This window comes from Poecilia reticulata, chromosome 6, assembly GCF_904066995.2.
Source record: "Poecilia reticulata chromosome 6, P_reticulata-male-v2, whole genome shotgun sequence".
Classification (NCBI taxonomy): Eukaryota; Metazoa; Chordata; class Actinopteri; order Cyprinodontiformes; family Poeciliidae; genus Poecilia; species Poecilia reticulata.
In genome coordinates, this window is record NC_088835.1 from 17,571,950 (window position 1) to 17,583,955 (window position 12,006).

The 12,006-nt window shown below is 36.1% G+C and overlaps 1 protein-coding gene across 2 annotated transcripts in view; it reads left to right on the forward strand.

The window, feature by feature from the left end:
- Positions 1 to 289: 289 nt before the first annotated feature.
- lrrc4ca (leucine rich repeat containing 4C, genome duplicate a) overlaps positions 290 to 12,006 on the forward strand; it is a 130,787-nt gene continuing 119,070 nt past the window's right edge. For both annotated transcript variants that reach the window (XM_008411506.3, XM_017305483.2), the window contains exon 1: positions 290 to 1,031. The gene's annotated coding sequence lies outside the window, so the exon portion shown is untranslated. The remainder of the gene's footprint in view (positions 1,032 to 12,006) is intronic.

Here is a 12,006-nt window from a genome sequence, read left to right on the forward strand (position 1 = left end):
TCATTTATTTATTTTTCTTTTGGTTTCTAATGTTTACGCTACCGGTAGTTATTTAAAATGATTTGTTTCCCATGAAAATAAAAAAAAAAAGATGTACACTCATACCAGTGCGCAGTGACTTAGTCTTCCCTCCCAGTCAAGACAGGGAGGGACTCATAGACCACATAAACTCAAACCAGTTTCTCCTTCATTCTGACTTCTCAAAATACATCAAATCTAAGAACAACTAGTTCGTTAAGAAAGCTTATTTGTATTCTATTCTCCCTCTGTGTCTTCTCACGTGTGATTGAGCTCAAGTGAACAAATAAAGAGCGAGCAAGAAGGGAGGAGGCAAGCATGAGAGAGGGAGTGCATGAGAGGAAGGATGAATCTAATGCATTGCAGCACAGAACTGTGACAGACCAGGCATTTATTTGAGCAGAGACTGCTGGTAGGAGAAAGAACGCAGCAGCAGCAGCAGCAGTACTCAACACTGCTCTATCACTTTCTGCCCCCCACCACTGCTGGAGACAAGTTGGACGCCAAAAAGAGGATCAGGGGATAAAGATTGGAAGCAACACACCTCTCCAATGCCACCACCAATATCATTTCTGGAATGCTATCTTGGTTTTTCCAGCTTTGCCTTGTACCCTTCAGTTTCCCTTTTTTTTCCTTCAGATACTCAAACGATTTCCTCTGGCTTAATTTGAAGGAATATTCATGCGAGCGGAGAGCATGGCCTGAATGACAATCGGTGCCTATCTCTGCACAGGTCAAGCATTAGTACCAGCAGTGGACTCAGAAAGCCTTCGGCGCATTAAATGAATCTCCTTGATACTTTTCAGGGACATCTTATGGTCTTCACAGCTCTGCACCCGATCTATTGGATACGTGTCCATGGAGTTACTACCAATGGAAAGTTCCTTTCCAAATAGGCCTGCTGCCTTTTCTATCTCACAATCCCTCATTGCCTATTCCCATTATATAAAGTTTGGGAGCAAGAAAGACGGGACACGATGAGGTTGCTCTGAACTGTGATTCAAAATTCACTGGTGAGTAAAATCAGATTCAGATGTTCATACTAAGAGAATGTTGATTTTGTTTTTCTCATGCACATTCAATTTAGGCAATATCTTCAAAACTTTTTAATCATTAAAAAAAGTGTTAATACTACTTTCTTTTTTTTTTATAAACAAAACATCCGTGACAGCTGCAAGGATATTTTTGAACTTTTCTTTTTCTAACTTTTTTTTGTTGTTTCTTGATATTGCAAACTACTGTTGGACTGCATCTCATGCTGCATGCAAGTTTGTAAAATCTGTTTGTTTTGGAGATGCCATTTTAAAACTATTACTGCGTACAGTATTGGAGCTTCATTGCAGAATCAGACTTTACAGTTCATAGAACAAAGACCAGAGAAAAACAATTATACAATTGTATTTTTTTTTTCCAGTCAAAATATTTTATGTATTTATTAAGTTCATTTAAATAATGTTGAGGTTCTTTTTGTTTTGTTTTGTTTTTTTTTTCCCAAGCATGTATACGAATGTAGAGTAAATTGTAAGTAATAGAAACTCCCAAACCTGCTGGGCAAAGCAACACACTTTGGTGATTTTGCTAAACCAGCCTTGGGTCAAATGGACATATCCAGGCCTGGATTGTTCCAATACAAAAGAGTTTGGTTATGGGTTTGATGAAGCGTATGAGGTTTGGTTAATTACTAAAGTGGTATTTAATTTTAAGGCTACAAAGAGTGACTGAAAGAGAATAATTAAATTGGGATTACTGAACAAGTGGTATTTGGGTTAGAATCAATGATCTCTCTTTATCCACATGATCGTTGCATTTTATAAATTATTATAACATAGGCGAGGTATAATTTAGCAATATCTGAACAACTAAAACCACCTCTAGTTTTAAAAATAGTGCATAAAGCCCAATGTACATAAAAATGGTTAATCACAAAATCCACCCATAAACTCCGCAGCTGCAACAGCAATTTCAGGGTTGATAATGTCAAGAATTGTCATCAGATTATGCAGGATTTCAGATTACACAAAAGGAAGAGTCAGTCTTAAGAAGAAGTGCATGCTGGGTAATTCAATTTAGCTTAGACAACAGACTAGATAACATTATTGGATACATCATGTGAAAGGGGTTTAGAGAAGTCTGATCAAAGAAAAGGTCATATACAAGAGATAAATATGTATTTGTCATTGTCACACTGTGCAGCAAAAGTTTAGGCATTATCTTTGGAGCAAATGTCAAAGGCACCTTGGTTGTGTAGTTCAAAATGGCAAAAAATTAGCAGCATTCTTCTTATCTCTTTTCTCAGCCAAAAAATTGGTTCACAGTTTTTGAACTGATGTTTTGTTAAAACTATCCAATTTTTGTTCAAGTACGCCAAACGCTTTTGGCCTGTGTCTGATGGCAGTGTAGCACTGATGATCGGGCGTTTTTTTATTTTCCTCAGTCGTACTCCTATGTTAACCGCAGGCATGTGAAAATAAGAGGAACTATTTTATGCACATTTAGATTGGGTCATTGTCTGTCTATATGCATTCAGAACCCTTGAAATGCTGGACAAGTGTTTTTGTACCCATGAAAGAGAGGGCACATTTTGATGAACCACTATCTGTAGCCTTTTGAGGTGGTGATGAAGTGCTTATAATTGGTGCTGATTGAGAAATGACAAAAAGTATTCAGCCAAGCATAATGAAATTATAAACATCATCAAAATCAGGAAAAATAGTCTTCATTTGATTTTACAGACAAAGATTGTTCATCAAGATCAAATTATTTAACAAAGAATATAATTTATTCCTTCGCAATTGTTTAAGAAATTATGTGTCTCGAATCTCTTAGTCAAACAAGATGTCTCCTTTGACTAAATAACTCATTATTGACATTATTGTGGCTGAGTAGAGTCATAAGGGAAAAAATACACATAATGTTTGAAATGAATGCCCTTCCAAAAGCATACATTTCACACAATGCCGAAATGAAATGAAATGATATAATGTTGGAACCGTATTTTCTTAGAAACAGAAACTGCTGCAAACGAGGCCCCCTATTGGGAATGTAGCATGCCAGTAACAAACAATAGATTGCCAGCCATTCTTTTGAAGCTTAACCCAACGTAAATCCCACACCACTCAGTAGCAAGCATATGTGGCATATATTATTGAAGAAGGATGACAATAGAAGAAAAAACAAGAAAAACAGAAGCATACTGAAAGCCCGTTGGAGGAAACTGCAGCTGGCTGTTACGTGAAACTACTCCTGTGTGCACCTTTTAACAATGACACCTAAAAACACATAGTTGACCTACATTTTCTTAAGCTTTACTTTATTTTATTTTTAGTTTGAACTTAAACATATAATCACCTCTTCATTGGGTTCACCTTACAAGCAAAATCTTGTCATTAAGAACTGCCTTAATAATATAGTGTAGATCCAACATGGTGTTAGAAACAATCTGCATAGATTTTTGTCCCATTGACATCCTAGCAGTTCATATCCGTTATGTGACTCTTCCATTCCACTACATCCCAAATATTTTCTTTTGGGTCAAGATCTAGTAACTGTCATCAGTTCTGGACTATCATGAATTTGCTGTTCAATAAACCAGTTTGAGATTATCAGAGATGTGTCACATAGTGAATTATCCTTGTGGAAGAAGCAAACAGGATAAACTTTGATCATAAAAGGATAGAGATGGGCTGTAACAACATGCAGGTAAGCTGACTTAAAGACTCAACATCCCACCTTTCACAAAACACACTAGTTGGGAAAACTGTAGTTTAGTATTACTTACTCAGTGTTTCTTCTTTTCTACCGGGTGGCTGAAATGCACTACATAAACAACGGGGAAAGCTTTTTCTCTTCAGTGCTTTTGTTAGAATTTGCTGCAAGCCATTCTGACAAGCACTTTGTGAGGAGGGTCATTTAACACAATGGGGAAGAAAAATAATCCCTTTAATAATTTTAACAATATTCAGCACAGGTGTAGATGATGATCTAGTTACTGAGAATTTAGTTTTTCTACATGTAAGTCCATATATATAGTGTTTAGTTCAAAGGAAACATGGACATTGTCATTTCTAGATCTAAATTTATTTTGTTTTAACTTAGAAAAACTACAATCGCAGATGCCTCAGAACTGGGCCCTACAGCCATCAGATTTAGGTCAAGAATATTTCTATTACTATTATTTTATTTTTTTCCAAAATAGGCCACCGATCCCAAACACAAAGGTGAATTAGCCACAGACACAACTTCAGACTTTGAGTTCATCAAGTTGCTCCAGCAAAGCAAAGTATAAAATGCTCAAAGCGCTACAGGCAGAGGGAGGAAAATATGCTGTTTCAATCTGTTCCTTTGCTCTAGGTCGGGCTCTATCACTTTGGTAAGAAATGGTCCCCTCTGTCAACCTAAGGAACACTCTTCTAGCCGGAGGCACAGCCTATCTGCAGCTTGGTTTACTCTCAAACCTACTTTCTCAGAACTCTCATCTCTGTGTCGTCTGCTTTAATGACCCTAAAACTTTTGTAGTTTTTGACAGCGACAGGTTTTGTTTCTTTTGTTAGTGGAAAGTGTAATTACAATGGCTCTAATAGGTCACGAAACATTGGTAAACATCAGTTGCTGCACTGCTTCATTATTTGCTCTTGACTGAAGTTATTACCGGGGCGTTTTCAGCACAGCACCTGTAATTTGTAGCTGGAGGTGAACAGCCATAGATAAAATGAGGATACTGCTGTGGAACCTCAAGTACTAAAGGAAGGTTTGGCCCATGGTATTTGGATTTAAAATCTAAAAGTAACACAAACAGTAGGTTAAAGTGAAAATTAAATAAATCAAAATGTCTTAAAATTAGCATTTATAAATGTGAAAATTGGGGCATCATGCGGCGCAAAGGTTAGAGTGTTCATCCTCCTTGTTCCCTGATCTGTATATTTCTTCTCTCAAAGAAAATAGCTTTTCTTTTTTCTTTGAACACAGCATTTATTTCAGGGTTTGTTGTTGGAAAAACACTTTAAGTTCCTGATGGGCACAGTGTGCCACACAAACGTTAACCAAATAGACATTTATGGAACTATATAAAAACCTAATTTCATGTAATAAGGTGTCTCTTTACAACAAAACACAATTTATTCTGTGCTGATAAGTCGGATATTCCATTAGTCTTAAACACAGTGGATCTTTATTGATCGTCAGAAACTTTACTCTAAATGATCCAGATTTCCATGAATTTAGGTTTAAAATAAACATGAATGTACAACTGGATATGCACATTTTATCTTTTTTGTCTGTCAATCGACAAAACCTTTTTGAACACTGTCCAGATTGCTAATTTAAAATCTTCAGTGACTGAGACATGTTTTGAATCCTAATGTTCCAGTAGGACAGGTCCTTTCTGTCCTAATGCACAAAGGTCTCTTTCACAAGCATCTTTTGTACCTGCTGCCATCTGGAGTAGACATTTGAGAGCGTGGGCATGTCTGCATAGGTCAGGCCTTCCTAATTAGTATTTCATCATAATTACAGTGAGACTGTGGACCAACAGCTTCATTTAAACAAGTGCAAAATGTCAGGTAAATAGTTGCCGGCTGAATAGTAACATCAGTCTATAATAGGACGAGACGTGACTTATTATGGGTAAAAGACAAAAAAAAAAGCAATTCAAAGCTTGGAAGCTGTAGCTAATGGAAAAGTGTAAAGTAAAAAATAATTCAGAAGAAATGATAAATTCTGCAAACTAAGAAAGCCATAATGTCCATGCTTTTCTCAAAAACGCATCTACATAATTTGTGTTGAAACTCTTTCCTCTTCTATTGTTCTTCTTCTTATTACCAAATATATCTAGTCACACCAGCACTGTTAAGTCCATTTCATTCAAACTCTAGTTTTTTTGCAGAGAAAGTCTGGATAGTTTGGGGAGATGTGAAGGCACAACCCAACCCTGATGTGGACCAATAAAGCTAATTCTTTTCCGTCTAAAATCCCAGGCCTCAGTTCGGTTGAAGTGAACTCTTGTGCGGTTCAAATGCATATGTCAATGCCATATTTTTCTTTGGAAAACAATACGCCATGTAGTAAAATATACTGAATAATTAGAAAAATGCATCTACAAAATACATATTTTTTTGGGCTCAAAGTACTCAGCCTTATTCATTCCTGGTGCTTAGATATACCCTGAAAATCCTTATGATTCTCTTTGGCTGGTTTATTCTGGACTGCTTTCAGAGGTGGCCTGTGATGCTATCTGTATTAGCAACCTGAATCAATCCACCTTGAGTCTTAATAATACCACTGACCAACATGGTGTGACTACCTTCAGCAATATTACTGAATTGTAGTTGTTCATGTCAATATTAAGAGTTTTATTTACAAACATTACGTTTTTTTTGGTCACATTACCAATTTACGGCAATTTTCACAAATATCTGCAGCTTCAGACATCTGACAGTTATGACATCATGTGATTTCACTCTCAGAAAGAAGGGGCAGACTTGTACTACAGTGTGGTTCATAAGTTTACACACATAGAAAAAATAAACATTTTATATTTTATTTACAACAGTTTTTATTTTTGTGGGACTCTATGTAATCGCTGCACATCTTGGACCACTTCGTGGTTGACCTGCAACATTTCCAGTTTTCTGAAACTTGCAAATAAGTTTTGCCACAGCGTCGTGTGTGATGCTCGTTCCATGTTTTCCGTTAAAGTTTTGTGCAGCCATGCGACCGCTTCCTGATCCAGCCATCAGTATAATTTCAATCCTTTGCTCTTTTGTCAAACGCATCTTCTTGGGTATCTGAAATATAAAAGAAATAACATTTTAAATTTGGAAACTTATGGCCCACCCTGTAGATTGAGTTTTTAAAAACTGTATCGATTTTTTGTGGTTTCAAGAGTTAAGAGGCTGGCGGGTCACCCCCATCACATCTACGTCGCCCACACGTGAAAAAAAAAATAAAAATACTCTGACATATTGAAAGTAATATAATTATTTGTATGTTTTTTTTACTTGTGTTAGGAAAAATCTAGTCACATCTCATCTGTTATTTCATTTGAATTTAGGGAAAGTTTTCCGTCATACAACTGTGCAGTGCTCACTCACATAAATATCATGTCTATGGCCTATTGGACAGTTCTGAGAATGTTTGTCGAAAATATGACAAGTGCATTCAGTCATCTAATTTTAGCAACAAGAGTTAAGTACAGTTCTGGCACAGCCAGGCTCAATCTTGACAACAGGATGAAGCCAGTTGAATACATTGTTAGTGGGAGGAATATATTAGCAGCATATGAAGTTTGGACTGGATTTTCTGATGTCCAATTAGATTACGTCTTCCCACCCTCCTTAAAACAGCTGACAGTTTCATAATGGGCAAAATGCAAAGTACATTTTATAGAAGGTAACAAGGCAACCATAGCAAGGCAGTGTGTAACTATTTGGCTATGGTGATACTATTTGGCTGTGCTTTGAAACTGACCTGCTGTATTAAGAAGGTAACTTGTCTAAAATCATGACAAGAATACCTAAAAATGTCTATTTTACACATCATGTAGCTATTGGTACAGACGACTTACAGGATACTTCAAATGTGAAGAGAAGTTTAATAAATTTAATTTTGTTATATTATTGAAACTGGGCATTTACTGGAAAAAAAGACCCATTACATTTTTTATCTCACTCTCTGACCAGAAAAATCTAAATAATGGTTTCCTGTGAAGTTCTGTAAAAATAGTCAAAACAACTTATATTTACTAAATGTCTGAGAAATGAGAATTATCCATCAAATTAATCAAATTAGTAAGTTTACACACACTAATGCCTCTAAAGACTTAAGGAAAGCCCAAATGATAATGCAATAAAAGTTTTACGTTTCTAAAAGGTTAGTTCAAGATGTGTGCTTTTTGGAGGCAAATGTATTTTAAGCCAACACCTCAAATGCTCTGCTTTCCTGTGTGACATTTTGTTGTTCAGAGCTTCATATTAGATTCAGACCAAGTCAAAATCATCGTCTCAGTATACAAGAAACAGAGACTGTATGCTGGCACTGCTTGATGAGATAACAGATGAACCCGAGCCAAATTGGATGAAGTGGTGTCATGTCATTGCAGTATTTCTAAAACCTCTGGCAGCCTGTCATCTTCTGGCTTTTGGCACATGCTGTGGAGGACCGTAGCCAGTTCCCGAAACATCAATGTTAAAAAAAATGGCAGGATATGTTAGCTGTAATTAATTTATTAATTTAGAGAATATGTTTTTCAGTTGTGAAAAACATAAGACACTGCCGAGCAAAACAAATCCCGACACCCATGTGGAAATATTCCCTGTTGTTTTCAGAGCAAATGGAGCAAACACAATTTGGGTGAGGAGATTTCATAGGCAGGTAAATATTACAATTTTAAACATTGTCATATCTGTTTTAATATATGTTTTTAGCACCGAAGCAGAATGTCACTTGCATAAGGGTCAGACAGCAGGCCAACATCCACATGTAAATACTGTAAGATATTGTAATGAGGCTAGAAAGTCATTCATTTCTCAGTAGAGGACCGCTAACAACTTGAAACATATGGGGGGAAAAAATCGCAAACCAGTGTTGCTGGCAATTCAGCTGTGATTATTAAGGAACACCTGTTTGGCTGGCTGGCAAGGCGACTCGGGGTCCTGCTGAATAGCAGCAGGCTAATGAAGGTCTTCTCAGCTTAATTGTTTGGGCTATAAATAGTGACGGAGAGAGGAATGGAGTGTGGCGCCACACTCCCTCCATACATTCGGTGAATGAGCTATTAGAGGGTTGTTGTTGTTGTGGATAATGAATAGAACAGAGAAGGTATTCGTGTAATTGCCAACATTATCAATTACAAAACAGTCATTAACAGTAAACTGTAAGATATTACTCCGACACATGCATAGTTGGATGTGGTGGTTCATAAAAATGTGAAGAAGCCTAATAATCTCCCATTAATATTGGTGTGTTAAACTGCTATTAAAATAGCTCAAAATGTGTTGAGTTATGAAGTTGAACTGTAGCTTTTAGTCCAAAGGCCACTAAAGGTCTTTCTCATAAGCAATTCAAATCATGGCCAAAGTGTTTTTTTTGTTGTTTTTTTTTCCTTTTGGTGGCCTCTATTGCTCATATTGCCACTCCTCTGACAGAACCCCATTTTAGGTCAAATTAAATGCAAAATGCATTGCTAATTGCAACATTATCCAAAAAGGTTTTCCTGATGACTTTCTGACAGAAGACACGATGAGGATGAAGTAGAATCATCACTTTTTTTAAATTTTGTATTGTGTTTGAAGCGTTGCCAGTGCTCTGTCTGGCCTGCTGTTCAGGGGTCACCTTCATTGATGTTGTTCAGATGAGTTTTGCTGGCTGTGTTTTCCAGGTTAAACTCTTTCAAAGGGAGATGCAAGATTTTGATAAGCTTTTTTATTTTACTGCAGGTATAAACAAAACTGTATTTTAAAATTCAGCAAAGGGAAAATTAAATATGCTGTTCGCACAAACAATAAGATTCATGAGGCTTAAACAAAAATGCAATAAAAAAAACAACCCAGTGCAGCACATACCAGACAGTATTCAAAAATGACTTACCCAACACTCTAAATTGTCATATAAAGCCATAAGAGCATCAGGTTATGCTCTATTTCAATAATCATTACACTGGAAAAATATCTGTGAAAATCATAGGTTTTCTGACATTGTAAACAATAAATGATAAAAAAATTGTACTGAAAATAAAACAAGGACACAAGGACGTGTAGTTTTTAAAGGCCTTTTCAAATAATGTCAAAACAACAAAATAGATATAATCCTTGGAGTTGAACAAAAGGGACATTCCTTATAATTTTACAATTTCTCTTGGAGCCACCAGTGTTTATTTGGTTTTAAGTTCAGTTTTCCAGACTGTCCAGTAAATTTTAAGCTTGTTTAATAAGACTATTGAAACAGAATCAGTATGTTTTGTTAAGCATCAATCCGCTTGACGTTCTTAAAAAAGGTATAGTACACCTCTTCAGAAGTCAATGTCAAATCAGTCAATATGAAAATTGGAGAGACATGTGTTTGCTTTACAACAGCAATGTTGCATGCCTGTTAAGTATTGGAGTTTTAAAGCAGAACCAAACTGCAGACAGGAACTCGTGATAATCATGATTTATTAAATGAAAGCAGAGATGACACACAAATCTCAAGGTAATTGAAAGGCAGGAAAAACGAGGAACGTCACAGAAGGAGCCTGGCAGGGATGGACGAAAGTTAAATACTGAGGGAGAGGTGGAAGTGACAAAGAAACCAAAGTAGCTAATCAGATGAGAATTGAAAGAATCTGAGTGAAAGCACAGAGGACATTCAGTGGACAAGGAACAGCTGAGAAGGGAGGAAAGCTGCAGCCTGAGAGAAAGCTGAAAGAGAAAGAAAGCAGAGAGGACTTGAGGGAATAAGCTCTGAAACTGATATAAATAGTATATGTAACATTAATCTAACAGAAAGAAGTCCAAAGCAGAAATTACAACAGTAAATGAACTAAAAGCCACGAAAAAGCAAATAAATAAGTAATGATCTAAACAGGAACATAAATTCAAACCAAATTTCTAGCACCAGAGAGAGTACCTAAACATTCTTCCTTTAACTTTTTTTTTACTTAATGCAAGCTTCTGTTCATCTGTTGTATTATACATTAATGCAAGCCTTCCAGGGCTGTTTGAAGTTTCCCTTTTGATGTTCTTTTTTCCTTCTCTTTCTTGATTCTGAAACAACTGTATTTTTCATCCCACTGTGATGGGGCACACATGTAAATACACATACAAAACTTCATTTAACATGTAAAACATAAAAAAAAACAAAAAAACAAAACAAGATTTGCATTAGTCCTGTGAGGGCTGGTGTTCCTGCAGAATCATAACAGTTGATTGTCAGCTTTTGTTAAAGGCTTTTAATATTCACAGAGCCATTCTGATGGGGATGGGATCTTTGTTGTTTAGTGGGACAAAATTTATGATGGCGTCTCTGATAACATTGCAGTATAGAGAGATGAAAAGATCTGGACTGAAGATAAGCCTACATTTATTGACATGAACTAGTAGGATGCCCTTCATCCTGTTTTGTATTTTACTCTCAGTGCATGATGCTATATTTACATCTGTGTATGTGTACCTTGAATGTTGCCATGTACAATAAATGAGCTGCTGGCAGGCAGTGGGAGTAAAACTGAGATTTAAAACATGGCTTCTGCCTCGTCTTCAAGCTCCCCTGTCAAATACAACAGTTTGCAAAAGTATAGCAAAGAAGAGGAAGCTAAATATCACCAGTGTCTGTGTGGGAGAAGGTAAATACATGGCAAATTGCAAAGTGTTCCACTGAGTATTGTCTGTCTCCATAGGAGCAGAGAATGATATTACACAAAATCCCTCGGAAAACTCAAGTTGTGACACAATGTGTGGGGTGGAATGACTATTGCTTACACATACTCAAATTTTTAGCTAATGAAAAAATAGCCAAAATAACATTCTTTGTAGCTGTTTTAGTTGTAGCTGTATAATTACTGTTAAAAATAATTATGCATAAGTTATCTTTTTTTGTAGAACACTATGCTTTTGTAGTTCTAATCCTTTAGTAATCCTTTAATAGTATTGGCAGCTTTATTTTTAAGATAATTACAATGCCTTTTTTTGTTGTTTTACTTCAAAGATGTAAAGAAGTCAAATTAAACTAGTGTAAATGGTTATATCAAATGGTACAAAATTATTATTATGTAAATGAAATAAGACAGGGTGATGTACATCTTTGCTTGGATTATATTCATAAAGAAAACTATTTGAACGCTTTCTTGAAGTAAATGAGTCTTGAACTAAGAAAATCTGAACTTTCTAAGGCCATGTCATATTTACAGAAAACTTACAGAAAGCATAAATGTAGCAGAAAATGTATAGGTAAGAATAAAACAGGTTGAATATTTGTATCGGCAAGTATTTAAATGTAGTAACAACAGCCGTCTTGCTG